Source organism: Pipistrellus hanaki (genome assembly GCF_964339955.1).
Source record: "Pipistrellus hanaki genome assembly, chromosome: 8".
Taxonomy (NCBI): Eukaryota; Metazoa; Chordata; class Mammalia; order Chiroptera; family Vespertilionidae; genus Pipistrellus; species Pipistrellus hanaki.
This window is the reverse complement of record NC_140510.1, coordinates 30595291-30612493: the sequence shown is the minus strand read 5'-3', so window position 1 is coordinate 30612493 and position 17203 is coordinate 30595291. Positions and strand designations below refer to the sequence as shown.

Sequence of the window (17203 nt, the reverse complement as noted above, 5' to 3'; positions counted from 1 at the left end):
CTAAGCAGATCAACTGTTAAACTCTGATGGCTAGACAAGTCTGAAGTTAACCAATTTTTTTTTTAATAGAAAATACACTTGAAGCTGTTAATAAATGTCTTACACTTTATTAGAAGTATATCTTTTAAAAGTATGAGTGTATTTCTAGAAGTTTTGTGATGCACTTGCCAATCTAAAGGATGTAAAGGATGATAATCACTTTTTTTTTTTTTAAATTTCAGACCAGCCTTTGATGAATCATTGATCTGCTACCTCCTGCACACACACACACACACACACACACACTATTGGCAATTGAGCTTACAACCCAGAAACGAATCTTGGACCTTTCAGTCCTCAGGTGAGTCAAACTGGCCAGGGCTAATTACTTACTTTTTATATCTATCTATCTATCTACCAATTTTTAATGGTTTTTTCCTTTACAAATATACTAGAGAATCATGCAATGCTGCCAGTATTGGATACAGCCCTGGGCCACAATTCTGCACACTCCTTTGCAGAATTGCTATCACTGATCCTGTGATAGCAGAACCTTTCATTTCCCCTTTATTGTTAACTATGACCCCCGCATTATCTCCAAAATAAACACGCCATCTTTTCTGAGGTATGACTTTCGTTGTTGTTGTTGAATTACCACTGCTGCATGTACCTCCTTTCTGAGCCCTGGTTTGCCTTTTTTGATTGTGGCCATCACCATGTCACCCACACCGACAACAGGAAGTCCGGTCAGTTGTCGCTTGATCCCCTCACAGAGATAATATACAGATTTTTGGCTCCTGTGTTGTCAGAAGACCCAGGGAAATCCGGAATTTTGCCCTGGAGGACCCACCACATCCTCTCTTGACATCTTGGACATCGGAAAGGCTAATTACTTACTTTCCAGTTGTCATTAAAGAAATCAAAGTTTCCAAAGAACTTGTATGCATATATGCATAATTCATGGACACAGAATATACTGTGGTGAAGGCCTGAGGCAGGGACAAGGGAGAGTGGGTGCAGGCTAGAAGGGGTCTGTGGGGAAGGAAAGGGGGGCTCTGTAATGCTTTCAGCAATAAAGATTTTAAAAAAGAGGAATGAAGAAACAGAGATAACTATGTATGCTTTGCTTCACTCTGCTGTAATAAATTTATTACATTGAAAAGAAAAAATAAAACAATAAAAAAAAATCAAGGTTTCTGAAAATGAAGAATTCTAACTAATTAGAAATTGTGTGGTTTTGGTAACAAAAGAGATGAGGAATGGAGACACGTTTTGAAGGGAAAAAAGTGAGTGGTTCTAAAGCTGGTTATTTTTGAATGGGTAAAAATGTTTGTGAAAATTGTAGAAAGGTTTGTAAAGAGAAATGATAAAAGGAAATTATATAACTGAAACAGGCCAGTAAACCAGGATAAATGGGATAGGAAAACAGATAGTTAAACAGCAGTCTGCAGCCATCTAGTAAATCCTATCTTCCCTAAACCAAGGGCACTTAAGAGTAAATGGTTTTCCTCCCCAACCAGAGAGTAAACAGCTCAGTTTATTTTTTTTTATTTTTTATTTTTTTAAATAAATTTTTATTGTTCATATTATTACAAGTGTTCCTTTCCCCCCCCCTTCCCACCCCACCCTCTGCCCTTTCCCCAACCCCCATTGTCCTCATCCATAGGTGCACAGTTTATGTTCAGTCTCTTCCCACATTCCCCTCTTCCCTTTTCCCCAAGAATCATCAGTTCACTCCCCTTCCATACCTCTGATTCTATTATATTCAACAGTTAATATTGTTCATCAGATTTTTTTTTTTAATTTCCTTGGTTTTTAGATTCACTTGTTGATAGTTACGTATTTGTTGTTCATAATTTTTATCTTTATTTACTTTCTCTTCTGAAAGAACCCCCTTCAGCAATTCATATAATTCTGGTTTGGTGGTGATGAACTCCTTTAGCTTTTTTTTATTAGTGAAGCTCTTTATCTGACCTTCGATTCTGAGTGATAGCTTTGCTGGGTAGAGTATTTTTGGCTGAAGGTTCTTGCTATTCATCACCTTGAATATTTCTTGCCATTCCCGTCTGGCCTGCATGGTTTCTGTTGAGAAATCAGCTGACAATCGTATAGGTGCTCCTTTATAGGTAACCACCTGCTTAGCTCTTGCTGCTTTTAATATTCTCTCTTTGTCCTTTGCTCTTGGAATCTTAATTATGATTTGTCTTGGTGTGGTCCTCTTTGGATTCCTCTTATTTGGAGTTCTGTGTGTTTCCTGGACTTGTAAGTCCAATTCTTTCCCCAGGTGGGGGAAGTTTTCTGTCACTATTTCTTTCAGTATGTTTTCGATATCTTGCTCTCTCTCATCTTCTGGGACCCCCATGATTCTGATGTTGGATCGTTTGAAGTTGTCCCAGAGGTTTCTTACATTATCTTCAATTTTCTGGATTCTCTTGCCTTCTAGCTTCTGCAGAGGAGTGTCTTCTGGCTCTTTATGTTCCAAATCTTTGACTTGATTCTTGCGATCTTCTATTCTGTTTTTAGGACTCTGTAGAATATTTTTTATTTCAGACAATGTATTCTTTATTTCTTGTTGATCCCTTAGCATTTCTTGTTGATCCCTTTTCATATCCTCATAGGTCTCATTTATTTTATCGGCCTTTTCTAGGAGTCTCTTGAAAAACCCTATAAGTGTGGTTTTGAACTCTATATCCAGTCGCTTTTTGTCCTCCATTTCTTTCGTTTGTGATCTATTTGGTTTAGGCATTTTCGCAGGCAGCTTTCCTGATGGGGGCGGAGTTTCAGGGTGGAGCCTACAGCCTTGGCTTCCCTCAGCCCCGCCCTATGCGACTCCTGAGACTCAGGGTCCTTCAGTACTTGTTGCAAGCGCCTCTGAGAGAAAGGTGCCCTCGATTTTCGCCTGCTACCAAACAGTGTAAGCTCTCCCGCAATGGGCCCGAAACTGGGGTTCAGTTCAGTTGGAAGTGGAGTTGGAGGTGGCGTTCAGAGCAGTCTGGAGCCTGTCTCCTTCCCGCCAGGGCAGTCCTACGGCACAGCCGGCCGGCCCTTCTCTGCGCGCTGTGTGCGCGCCTCTGGGACCTCCTTTTGCTGCTTCCCCGAGTACCGCCTTACAGCCCAGCTCCCTCTGGATGAGCCTGGGTCCCCGGGGTCTGGCCTAGAACGGAGGTTCAGAGCAGTTGGGGGCCCAGCACAGTCCGAGTGTTTATCTCCTTCCCGCTAGGGAACGCCAGCCAGGCACTCGGCCTCCCTCCTCTCCGGCTCCGTCCTCTCCACGCGCGCGCCGCGTGTCTCCGTACCTTGGGCTTTTACAGCTCCTCCACGCTTCCTTCTGGTTTTCTCCTTGCTTCTCGTTGTAGAATTTCCAGTCAGTTGACTTTCCTGTAGTTCTGGGTAATGTCCATTTTATATTTTAGTTGTATTTTATTGAAATTGTTGCGTGCGGCTGCGGCTAGGTGCCTACCCGAGCAGCCATCTTGGATTCTCCTCACAGCTCAGTTTAAATCATCCTACTCTGGGAGACATAACAGAAATCCAATTAGTGTCATTTGCCAGCCACACCCAAGGACAGACAAGTTAAGAGAATAAACCTCATTTTGGCATATTAGTATAAAGCTGATCAATATTCTATTGGGATCCTCTCCTAAGATATCTCTTAAATGCCCAGCCAGTGTTGCTTGGTGGTTGAGCATTAACCCATGAACCAAGAGGTCACTGGTTCAATTCCCTGTCAGGGCATATGCACATGTTGTGGGCTTAGTCTCCAGTAGGGGGCATGAAAGAGGCAGCTTATCGATATTTCTATCTCTCTATCCCTCTCCCTTCTTCTATCTCTAAAAAAATCAATTAAGAAACATACTTAAAAAAATAGAAACATACTTAAAAATAACACAGAACCTCTAAAATAAAGGACCCCGCTCAGGCTCTCCCTTAGAGTAGCACACCTTAGCTCTTCCTCTTCCCCTCCCCCATCTCCCTCTCTTGCTTCCTCTCCTGTTCCTTCTCCTCCTTACCTTCCTCCCCCCACAGCTATGCATTTTCCAAACTCTAAGGCTTGCAACCAGGGCATCAATAGGCAGTAGGTGCTGGTCCCAGGCAAACCCTCCAAATCTGTCCCCAAGACCCCTTTCTCTGACTTCTTAGTGAGCCAAAGCAGCCCAACCTAGGCTCACCTACCCACCTCTCCTGTTATCCTAACCCCGTGGTCTGCAAACTGTGGCTCGAGAGCCACATGTGGCTCTTTGTCCCCTTGAGTGTGGCTCTTTCACAAAATACCACGGCCTGGGTGAATCTATTTTGAAGAAGTGGCGTTAGAAGAAGTTTAAGTTTAAAAAAGTAGGCTCTTAAAAGCAATTTCAACTACTGTACTGTTGATATTTGGCTCTTTTGACTAATGAGTTTGCCGACCACTGTCCTAAGCCCTTATTTCACTCTCTTCAGCTTTAACTGTCTTCTAAAATTCACCTGGACTTGTGCTGTGAAATTTTTCCTGCAGGAAGTCAAGAATCCACACGCTACTTGACCTTCCTCAGGGTCAAGTCCTTTTTAAGGTAATAGAAGGAGTCACCCCAAGATGTGCCTCAGTGGTATGCAAATTATTTTCAGCAAAGGCAGCTTTAGCCTCACACTCAAGAGAAACTTAAGCTATTATGAGAAATAACCTCCTTTAATCTTTCTACAGGGCAGAGCATACTTTTTATTTACCAAGCCTTTGTTCTTATCATCCTAAATTGACCCTTTGAAGCCCCCAAGGCACTTTACTTCATCCCTAGACCAGGAGGTCTTATATACCTCAATCCCCCTTTGTATCTGTAAACCTCTCGTGCATGTGGGGTTTCTGACTCTCTCATGGTATGTATGTTCCCATACACATGTATATATTACATTTGATTATTTTCTCTTGCTAATCTGTCTCATGTCTCTTTGATTATCAGAGCAGCCAAAAGAACCTTGAGGGTTGAGGAAAGTTTGTTTCTCCCCTACAATTACGTATGACAACATACACACAAATACAGGTTGGGGCAAAAGTAGGTTTTAGTTGGGAGTACCAGAAACAGTTAATCTTGTATTGTTATTTATTAATTTTTGTATCAATTTCCATAAAAATAAATATAACCTTTCTTTTGCCCCACCCTGTATATTTGGCAGGGGACAAAGTACTTTGTAATTAGATTTGTTTATTTATTTACTTAATATGTTTTCATTGATTTTTTAGAGACAGAGAGAGGAAGGGAGAGAGAGAGATAGAAACATCACTGAGAGAAAAACATCAATTGGCTGTCTCCTACATGCCCCCTACTAGGAATTGAGCCTGAAACCTGGGCATGGGCCCTGCCTGGGAATCAAATCCGGTAACCTCTTTGTTCATGTTTTACCACTGGCCGGGCCCAACTGGATTTAAATACTGTTTTAAAAATATCTTTATATATAAAAGCCTAAGTGACCAAATGACCGAAGGACCAGTCAACCAGTTGCTATCAAATGCACTGACCACTATGGGGCAGACACTCAATGCAGGAGTTGTCCCCTGGTGGTCAGTGCACTCCCACAGCCAACCTCCACGGCCAGCCAACCTCTGCGGTCCCTTCCTGCAGCCGGTCCCGATCTGCCCTGATAGGGACTGGGTGAGACAGCCAGGCCAAGGGATTTCACCTGTGCACAAATTCGTGCACCAGGCCTCTAATAATTAATAATCGAGAACGTAACATTTAAACTAGAATGTGCTTCTTTATTTTTATTTATTTTTTTCCTGAGAGTTGTTTTTATGTAAAGTTCTATGGCCCCAACAGGAAAAAAATGATTGAAAGATCAACTAAGTAAGCTGTCAGCCCAACTTAAGGAGCAACTGAGTGGAGAGGATTCAAGCATCTAGCTGACTGTTGGACTGGATGAACTCTGAATTTTGCAACACCAGAGTGACTAATATAAGGGGGTTTGGGGAAAGTGGAATGGAAAGTTTGGTTTCAACCTTGTTTTTCCAACTTGGGTCCCAAGCTGTGGGCATGTAAGCGTGTCAGGGGAAGCTTAAGGGAGCAGTTTTCCGTCAAAGAAGCGTGCCAAGCTCAGGAATCTTTTCTTCCTCTCTTCTCCTTCCTCTTCTCTCTTTTCCTCTTCCTCTTTTCTTTACTTTGACATCGAATGGATATGTTCTCTCAACTTCCTATGCCTCCTCTTTCTTGAATTTCCATATAAAATAACTTGGGCTCACTTCCCAAATAATAAGAGGGAGTTCACCGCCAGACACACTGTCTTCTCTTTTCCAACCCATCAGAAAATAGCAAGTCCTCAGAAAGACAGTGACTAGTTTTGTCCACACCATTTTACAACGTGATACAAAGGTTCACATGCAGATATGACTTATCCACATTGTAGCTTGCGTCAGAATTTATTTCTGCTTTCTAAGTTCTGCATTTCGTTTATTCAGTTATCTCACTAAATTTTTTTGAATGATATATTTGTACCCCATAACTCTACTTTTGCCCACCCCTATATTCAAAGGCTACACCTGTGTAAAATGCACCACATTCATTGCTATGGTAGCCATTCTTCCGACAATGGCTAGGTGTCCATTTGGTGGAGATAATGGATATAACTGCTAAACATTGGGCTTGATAACTACTTATGTTCTGTGACCAATAATCAAAATACATTGCTTTTCACTCATGCACGGAGGTTGTCAAAGTAGAGAAACAGCAGAAGAGAGCCAGGGAATTCTTAGCTTCCCCAACATCCTCACCATCCAAACCTCCTCACCCAACTCCCTGCTTCTGGTTAGCTTGGTTTTGAGACCACACTGTAAACTAGCTGCAGAAGAGACCAGGGACATGGCTTCTAAGGCTCTTTCCCTGCACCACGTGAACTCCCCTGAACCTCACATTATCCTCTTGGTGTTTTCAGTAAGAATCTAGCCACATGGGAGGCAGGACATCACGCGAATAGAATGACCTAGAGAATGAACTTTTTTACTTGCATGAGATAACTTTCATTTGTTATCACAGTTGTCAAAGCAGATGAAAATAAAGCTGCCGCTGAATCACCGACTCCTCAATTGCACACCCTCTCTTCTACATGTTCCAGATAATTGATGCAATTTCTCCAAAGATTTCTTGGAAAACTGACTTTTTTTGTGTCTCCCAGTAGCATGTTCCAGATAATTGATGCAATTTCTCCAAAGATTTCTTGGAAAACTGACTTTTTTGTGTCCCCCATTATTTTGGTCTCAAGCCAGAAAAGCCTAGTTTAGCTTTATTATAAGTTAATATTTATTGAACTCTTTTTCCTTATTATCTTCTTCTGGGATTCTCCACATGTCCATTTCTAATGTCTTTGTCGTAGTAGTGTGCTCCAAGAAGTTTCAGACAATAGAAATCAATCCAAAAATTTATAGCACATAAAAGATATTTATTTTTCTAAAAAGTGAAGCAAGTTTGTAGGAAATACAAAAAAGTGCTATTTTTTTCCTCAATTTTTATGTCTCCACCATTGCAAGGAGCTCCTCTTGTAATCAAGTTCTCTTCTTCCTTCCAGAAAGAAGTTTATTACCAGGAGCCTAGTTACTGCCTCAGGGAGTTGATGGAAGTCCCATCTCCTTGAGTCATGGCGCGTAACTCAGTGGGAGTCACTTGCACACAGAGCCTTAATGAAGATGATCTCACCGTGTTATACCTCATGTCTGCTCTTTGGTTTGCGTAGGAAGGCTGCTTCCCCTGATGAACCAAGTCCTGTCTGAGACAAAGTTGATCTTGCATTTTTATATGCCACCCCTCCCAGTTAGACATGAATCACACTCTTCACATTTAGGCCTGTGGTACTTGCTGAATAGCTCAACCAGTGAATGATGCTCCTGCTCCAGACTGTTACTGGCATGTGTTATTTGACGTCCATGGTATAACCAAGGGCAAGTGCACTTTAAGTGAAACCGTCAGTCAGCAGGACAACATCCGGGGAGGAGACTGGACCACTACCTCAAGCATATGGGTCCTGTTGCTCTTCTGCCTTCCAGATTCAGGCATGGAGATACTGTGATCCCAGGAGTGAAAAAGGATGGGCTCTTCTAAAGTAGCTCTCTCACTGGAATACCTCGGTAACATCAACATCCATCTTTAGTAGTTCACTTTGGGCCTTTGATGAGGTGTAAACTGTTTGTCCTTCACAGAGATGCTACAAGGCCTTATTAAAAATGTCTGGAAGAGGGAAGGCAGGGGGAGGGGGAGAGGAGGGTAAGAGATCAACCAAAGGAATTATATGCATGTGTATAAGCATAACCAATAGACATTGACACCAGGAGGTAAGGGCATGTGCTGGGGGGTGGGAGTGGCCAGGGAGAGGTCAATGGGGGAAAAAGGAGATATATGTAATACTTTAAACAATAAAGCATTTGCCTTAGCTGGTTTGGCTCAGTGGATAGAGCATCAGTCTGTGGACTGAAGGGTCTCAAGTTCAGTTTTGTCCAAGGACACATTGCAAACGGGATCCCTAGTGGGGGATGTGCGGGAGGCAGCCTATCAATGATTCTCAGCATTGATGTTTCTATCTCTCCCTCTCCCTTCCTCTTTGAAATCAATAAAAATATATTTTAAAAAATAAAAAATTAAAAACAAAAGTTTGGATCCCCCTGATGCCCTGGCCAGTATGGCTCATTTGGTTGGAACTTGGTCCCACTCATTGAAGGATCACAGGTTCCATTCTCGGTCAGGGCACATACTAGGTTGTGTGTTCCATCCCCTGTCAGAGTGCATGCAGGAAGCAATCAATCAATGCTGCTCTCTCACATCAATGTTTTGTGTTTTTCCTTTCTCCCCTTCTTCTCTCTCTCTCTAAAATAATAATAATAATAATAATAATAATAATAATAATAATTAATTAAAATCCAAAAGTTTGGATCCCCCAAGAAGTTGTACTACAGTCAAGCTTACCTGGACATTTGGGTAAGAATAGGATTGATGGGCTTCATTGTTTATAAAATCAAGAGTGCTGATAGAAGAAGTAAAGCTTTAAAAGCTTTAAGTTCTAGGCTTGCTCATCGTCATCATTAACCGGCTTTAACTTGGAGTGCACATCAGATGTCAGTCTGGCTGTAAATTTAAACAACATGAACTCTCGCTGCGTGAGTGCTGTTTCCTTTATGTTATTAGTAAATGTACCTGTGGTAGGGGCTACATGCTAAAATAATTCAGAGTGGGGAAGGACCACTGCTTCTGAGGTTGTTGGACAAGGAGCTTAAGTTGAGCCTGGAGCTGCATCAGCAAGGCCTGATGCTGGTGTTCACCAGTATGCCCTGGCGTTCATACCCCATATTACATAATGGCATACTTTTGTGCCAATTAGTTACAGTCTTTCCCTACACCCACTGCAGTGCTCCCACTGCCTTGGCCATACCTGCTCCTCCACCAGGAATTCCCAACACTCACCAATACCCTGCTTACCACACACACACCCTATCACCACCTTCCCAGGATCCAGTTACAGTAGGATTAATGCCTGGCCCAGGATTCTCTAGGACACCCCTCCATCACTCTTGAGCCTCCCTGATGATTCAGTGTCCATACTGATTAGCTCATAGTTTAGATCTCACCACTGCATTTAAAGCACAATTTGTTGGAAGTTCACTTGTACAACTATAGGAGGGAAATGATAACAAGGAGAGGAAAAACATCTCAGAAAAGGAAAATGATGAGGATGAGAAGGATCCCAGTTTGTTGATAAGACTATTCTGCACAATGGAATACTATCTCAATATACGTATAAAGAGCCAGGGGCCATCACATCCAAAACAACCAAATACGTAGATAGATGACCAAAGAGGCTGCATGGGGTGACCAGGCCTTCAGGGGAGGGGAGGTAGTGAGAGGTAACAAGGCTGGCAGTGGGGGTTGGGGGGCATGAGGGGCAATCAGGCCAGCAGGGGGGGTAGTTGTTGGTGACCAAGCTGGCAGGGGGACCGCAAAGGGCAACCAAGTCAGCAGGGGGGACAGTTGGGGGCGACCAGGTCAGCAGGTGGGCCAGTTAGGGGCAATTAGGCAGGCAGGCAGGTGAGTAGTTAGTAACCAGTGGTTCTGGATTGTGAGAGGGATGTCCAACTGCCAGTTTAGGCCTGATTTCTAGCAGTTGGACATCTCCTGAGGGGGTCCCAGATTGGAGAGGGTGTAAGCTGGGCTGAGAGGACCCCACCCCTGTGCACAAATTTCATCCACTGGGACACTAGGCTATAATAATAAAAGGGTAATATGCTAATTAGACCAGTTGTCTTCCGAATGTCGTTCTGGACATCTTCCCTGATGAAATCAGTGCTGGAGGGAAGCCAGCCTGGGTTCCGGGTGCTTGCTGGCGGCCAGAGGAGGGGAAGCCGGTGTTGGCAGTCAGGGGAAGGAAGGCCTACTCTTTTTTTTTTTTTTTTTTAAATATATATTTTATTGATCTTTTACAGAGAGGAAGGGAGATAGATAGTTAGAAACATCGATGAGAGAGGAACATCAATCAGCTGCCTCCTGCATGCCCCCTATTGGGGATGTGCCCACAACCAACATACATGCTCTTGACCGGAATAGAACCTGGGACCTTTCAGTCCGCAGGCTGAGGCTCTATCCACTGAGCCAAACGGGTTTCAGCAGGAAGGCCTACCCTTGCATGAACTTTTGTGCATCGGGCCTCTAGTGTTGCTATAAAAAAGAAGGAACTGAAAAAACCCATTTGTCTCAGTGGATAGAGCATTGGCCTGTGGACTGAAGGGTCCTGGATTCGATTCCGGTCAAGGGCATGTATCTTGGTTGTGGGCAGATCCCCAGTAAGAGGTTTGCAAGAGGCAGCTGATTGTTGTTTCTCTCTCATCGATGTTTCTAACTCTCTATCCCCCTCTCTCTTCCTCTCTGTAAAAAAATCAATAAAATATATTTTAAAAAAAGAAAAAAAGAAGAAGGAACTTTTACCATTTGCAACAGCATGGATAGAACTGGAGAGCACTATGCTAAGTGAAATCAGCCAGTCGAAGGAAGATAAATGTCACATGACCTCACTCATATGTGGGATATAATGATCTACATAAATTGATGAACAAAAATGGATCCAGAGATAAGGTGGCACTGAACAGTGGCACTGAACAGACCCTCCAACGTTAGGGAGAAGGCAGGGGAGGGGGTAGGTTAGAGATCAATCAAAGGACTTGATGCATGCATATTAGCAAGACCAATGGACACAAAATTGGGGCGGTGGGGGCTTGCCCTTGGGGTGGGTGTGGTCAGGGGGGATTAATTGGGGGGAAAAGGAAACATGTAATACTTTAAACAATAAAATAAATAAATAAACAAGTAAATAAGACTTTTCTGGAGTGGGATAGCTGACTAGTTTAACTGGATACAACCAAGGGGATTCTGTATAATAAATTTCAAAGGATAAACTGTAGCCAGCCTGTTGTGGAAACAGTTTGGGATTGGGACCATGGGAAGGGTAGGCCTTGCAGTCTGGAGTTTGGGCTGTAGATAATCTTAGATGTCATTTGTGCGTGCTTAAGGTGTGGAATGAGTTGATGAATGTGGCACTTTTGTAAGAATAATCTTGCAGTAGTGTGTAGCATAAAAGGACAAGGGAGTCATTAGCAGGGTAAATTCCAGATGTAAATTGGCCATCATGAAAAGACCTGTGGAAATGAAACCATCAGCTGTGAATTTTAATGCAAGAGGGTGTGGAGGGAAAGAGACCCTGGCTGTGATGCAGGAATAAAACTGGGTAGAATATTTGAAATGGAGTCTCAAGAAAGCTAGGCCATGAGGTCACATTGTCCCTAGCAGGAGAGCAGAACATGTTAGTGACCACAGAAGGGAGGTCAATGAAGAGCAGGGAAAATTGCATTACTCCTTGGGATAACTTCAGGGCAGTATGATGGCAACAGGATCACAAAAATGAACAATTACCTGTCCCTTTTATATAAAGTTCATGAAATAATATGACAAACATAAGAGAGAGAAAGAGAAAGGAGAGAGAGAGAGTGGGAGAGAGAGAGAGAGAATATGAATGAATCTTGGACTTATTATTTGGCTGACTTATTCTTACTTGTTCTATCCAATTCTAGACTAGCAGTGTAGCAATTCTTGGCAGTCCAAAAACCCTCCCTAGCGTGCATTGCACAATTCCAGGGAACACCAGGGGCGTTATACAGTACACATCAGTGTGGTTATGTTATGGGGGAGGGTGCCTTCTGGGTCCCACCTGTTTCTGGTGGAAGTGGAGCTCCTGCCGTGCTGCAAGAACAAGAATTTCCTCAGGCCCCCACGGGAAAATGAGGTTTCACGGGAAAGTTTACTGATGATGTAACATTAAGGGAGTTCCCTTCCAATGTCCCATCTCCCTCTGTCTCACCATGGAAAAAATCCAGCTGGCACTGCTGGCGTGGCTCAGTGGTTGAGCATCAATCTATGAGCCAGGAGTTTATGGTTTGATTCCTGGTCGGGGCACATGGCCAGGTTGTGGGCTTGCTCCCCAGTGGGGGGCATGCAGAAGGTGGCTGATCAATGGTTCTCTTTCTTTCTCCATTTCCCTTCCTCTCTGAAATCAATAGAAATATTTAAAAAAAGAAAAAGAAAAAGAAAAGTCCAGCTGTGTCTTCAGCAGGACCGAGATCAAAGCCACTGCCCAGAGTCTTCATTCCATATCAAAGCACAGTCCATTCTAGCATCTGGCTAGCTAGCTTAGCTTGTGCTCCCAGCTGCAGTGCATTGTGGGTCACATGGCGGGCTAGCGGGCATCACAGAGAAAGCAAGCGAGTGCAGGGAAGCAGATATAGAACAAGATGAACAAGAGAGTGAGACCTCTTTGTCTTGGGTTTATAATTAAGAGCTTAACCAATATAGCCTTCAGGATTTCACACGCTTGCATTGCTCTGTCCCCTAGCCCCTGATCTTTGTTCCCAGGTTAGACTGACAACCAAGCACCTACCTAAAGCATCCCAACTTGCCCTGTTTCTTTGTCTCTCCAGTGATTGCAGGGAATGGACCGGTGGGTCCCTGGGGAGTGTGAGGTTGCGGCTTCCTGGTGAAGCTGCCCAGATGACCATGCTCCTGATGTCTGGCCTTCTTCCTATTATTAATATCAACTAGCTAGTTATGATGCAATTATATGGTAACAGCTATATGCAATTGCTTTGGTGATGCCATGAGATTTTAACTTTTATTTAAATTATCTAGTTATTTCCTCCTATTTCAAAGCACTCCCAAAACTCAACTCCAGAAGACAATATTCAGTAATATTATTTTACTTTGTATTTACTATTCAAAAAGCATAGTACACTAGATCATTTATTTTTTTTAATTGATTTTTTTACAGAGAGGAAGGGAGAGGGATAGAGAGTTAGAAACATCAATGAGAGAGAGAACCATTGATCAGCTGCCTCCTGCACACCCCCTACTGGGGATGTGCCCGCAACCCAGGTACATGCTCTTGACCACAATCAAACCCGGGACCTTTCAGTCTGCAAGCCGACGCTCTATCTACTGAGCCAAACCGGTTTCGGCTACACTAGCTCATTTAATGCTCACAAAATACCATGTCATTATTAAGTAAACATTATTATCTTCATTTTATATTTGAAGAAACTCAGAAACTGAGCTTCAGAAAGTTAAAGAGAAGTATGGTCAGAACTCACATTTTTTGTGCATCTATTTTGTGCCAGACCCCATTACATATGCCCAAGTTCATAAGGGTCAGACCAGACTTAACCTGGCTGTCCTAGTCATTTTAAGGTGTTGCAATATCTAAGCCAAGCCAACCTACCAGCTGTTGTTCACCCACCTGAGACAACTTTGCTTTGAGTATTGGTACCAAAAGTAGAGTTTTTATTCTTCAAATGGTTGAAAAACAGCTGAGATCATCCTCCCCAAAGCCAATAATGTTTCCAGTCCAATTCATAGAGTCACTAAGTAATAAGATCTGAAGGACACTTTTCCTGTTTTATTTTTATTGGGAATGAGTCCTGTTTTTATTTATAATTTCTCTGGAGGAGTTGAGGCACTGAGAGAGACAAATTACCCTTGGCTTGATGTATCCAATATCATCAAACTGCCCCATGCAGATTTATGTTATTAAAATGAGCACTGCTGTATGAGATCATTCTATCTTGTTACATTGTACCCAGGGCAAACTATTTAAAATAAACTGAAATGAATACTTAATGAAAGAGAAAAGATTATTTCTTTTTGTTTTGTTCTTCTCCCCCCCCCCCCCCCCAGCTTCTCCTCGTTTCCTCTTTCTAATTTTTTTTTTTTTTTTTACATCATCTTGACCCAATTCACCCTCATGGTTTATTTCTCCCTTTCCATTTCAGAGTTGCTGCAATGGTAGCGTGGCTGCAGACAAGGGACCATTGTACTCGGTCGGAGATGGCGTGGAAGACAGGAAGCACTGTTGCTCTTTCTACGGAGGACACCTACAAATGTCTTGTCTTCCATCCAGGGACGCACCTACCAGATTGACAAACAGGAAGAGGGCCCCATATTCCCTGACTGATCCGGGACAGAGTGAGCTATGCAGTACACAGTACCCATCCATTGGAATGGCCATTTCTGGACACTCTGCTATGTTAGTGAACTGGTCAGGCTATAGCCTCGTGGCTTAAAGTTGAGTGAAGGACCAGCACATTAGCATCACTTAGCTACATCTGAAATGCAGAATCTCCACCCTAAACCTATGGAATCAGCATCTGCATGTTAACACAATCCCCAGCTAATTCATCTGGATTTGAGAGGTACTGGTTTACAAGATGTCCTTCCTCCACAAACACATTTTCTCTTTCTTGTAACTGTGGCACATGGTGCAATGGACATCAACAGGATTGCATACTGTACTGAGATATATCTTAGTAGAAATTAGGTCCCCACGTAGAACTAGGTTCCCTAAGACCAAGAGAAAACAAACTTAACTTCGAACAAAAAGTTGAGCTTTTTTGCCTGACATGTTTTTAATACCTTGATATCAGGGAACTTCCTTGTTCCAGTGATTTGACTCTCTTGTAGAGATCTCGTCAAACCAGGGAAATACTTACAATTCAAGCACCAGCCCAGCTCTTTCTTCTTGGCAATCCCTAGAACTTCTCAAACAGCCCTTCGGGCAAAGACAAATCACAAATTTTCAAATGAAAGACAAAAGTAGTCAAGCAAAATAAATTTCTTCTAAGATTCCTTGAGCTGTTTTTGGTATGTTTATGCATGTTCTCGTAACAGCTGAGCTCCTGAGTTACACTGATTTATTTGGATGCTTGGCCTGATTCTTTCTCATTTGGGATTTTGGGTGATAACACAGTGAGAATTTACTATTTTGATTTTCCCCCCAATATCCCAAGGCCACATTCTTTTTAAGCATTCCGAGAAAAGAATCTCTGGGTTCTCTGAGCTTTTTCTCTCCTGTGATTTAAGTTTAAGCCAAACTTAAATCACAGGAGAGATTTAAAGATAGGATAGGGTTTATCCTATCATCACTTATCTAAGCGACCTCTCTGCTAGAGCAGCATTCCATTCGCTTTCACTTTTGTTTCAATCCACCTCCTCTAACTTTACATCTTCTGTGGGGAAAACCCTCCCTCACTTCCCGAAAGAGAGAGGGGGGCGGGGGGTTGTGTGTGTGGGGGGGGGACACACACACACACTACTCTTTGTGTTTTATTGCTACCTCTATTCTACCTCCTCAAACTGAATACAAGCAAAGCAGGAAAACATCAGCAATATTCTCAGATTGCCTTAAAATAATTTCCTTAATATAACATTGAGGTTTAGTGCTTGATATCTTATAGGCTTGGATATTAAGCATCATTTTTTATTTTTTATTTTTGAGCTTCTAGCTCATGAACAAAACACTTGTCTCTTTCCCAGCACCGTCAAAGACGGAGGCATTATTCTCTAAATACTCTAGCAAGACAGGCTTTTCTGACCAACCAATTATGTTGATAAGATAAATCAGTGTTTCAGGCATGATTCAAGAAGATAACATATCTTATCTTTTAAATTTATTTTTATTATTTTACTTGGATGACTTCTATATCTAAATGTTTGATATATCCCATAACATTTTATTCACTTATGCAAACTTATTTATACACACTAATATGAAAAAGTATACATTGGGCCCGGAGTATTTGACTCCTAGTCTTGTATCTAAACACTTGTTAGAGTAAGTATGTAGCATGTACCAGGTATAACCATTTTGTTAGTAACTGTAGGTGACACAAAACAAATAAAAAATTGTCTTTGGCCGAAACCGGTTTGCTCAGTGGTAGAGAGTCGGTCTGCGGACTGAAAGGTCCCAGGTTCGATTCCCGCCAGGGGCATGTACGTTGGTTGCGGGCACAACCCCAGTAGGGGGTGTGCAAGAGGCAGCTGGTCGATGTTTCTCTCTCATCCATGTTTCTAGCTTTCCATCTCTCTCCCTTCCTCTCTGTAAAAAATCAATAAAATATATTTTTAAAAAATGGTCTTTGTCTTCAAAGTACTTTTCTGGGTAGGAAGACAAAGCAGAAGAAAAAAAAAGTCTCAATGTGTAAGTTACAACTACCATTTGTTGAGCACTTACCAAGGGTGCTTAGCCCTGGACATATATCAGTATCATTCACAATAGTGCCATTTTACAGGTGAGAAAACTGATGCTGGGAAATTTGGGTAACGTGAAATGGGAATTAAGATCCACATCTGATATCAAAACCACGCTCTTAACTATATATAGTACTGCTTGCCTGATAGAGAGCGAGGGATGGGGAACTTATTTTCCTTTACTTTTTAAAAAAAACCTGTTGTCTACTTTTTTATATTTTTCCAGCTTTATTGAGATATAATTGACATAACACCGTGTAAGTTTAAGGTATACAACTTGTTGATTTCATAACATATATTGCAAAATGATTATCACCACAGTATCAGCGAGCACCTCTATCACATTACATAATTGCCATTTGTTTGTGGGTGTGGGAACACTTAAGACCGATAATTTTAGCAACATTCTTTTACTTTTATATATTCCAATTGCAAACCTCTTGAAAACTAGAATTAGGTTCCATAATTTCTTTGTATTCCCTAGGATCTTACAGAATGCTGGGCACATTATAAATTTTCCAACTATCCCAGGGATGAACTGCAAACCAGATCATGAGATTTTGGCAACAGCAGCATACGCCTGGTATCCAAGACCTTTTCTAAAAAAAACAAAAACAAAAACAAAAACAAACAAACAAACAAACAAACAAAAAAACCTATAG

General features: G+C 42.2%; 1 pseudogene across 1 annotated transcript; it reads right to left on the bottom strand.

Moving 5' to 3' along the window:
- Positions 1-438: 438 nt before the first annotated feature.
- On the bottom strand, positions 439-7574 carry LOC311626956 (large ribosomal subunit protein uL14-like; annotated as a pseudogene). The gene is made up of 2 exons: positions 7534-7574; positions 439-864 (listed from the first exon to the last, which is right to left on the bottom strand). The product of its transcript is annotated as a large ribosomal subunit protein uL14-like (transcript).
- Positions 7575-17203: the final 9629 nt, after the last annotated feature.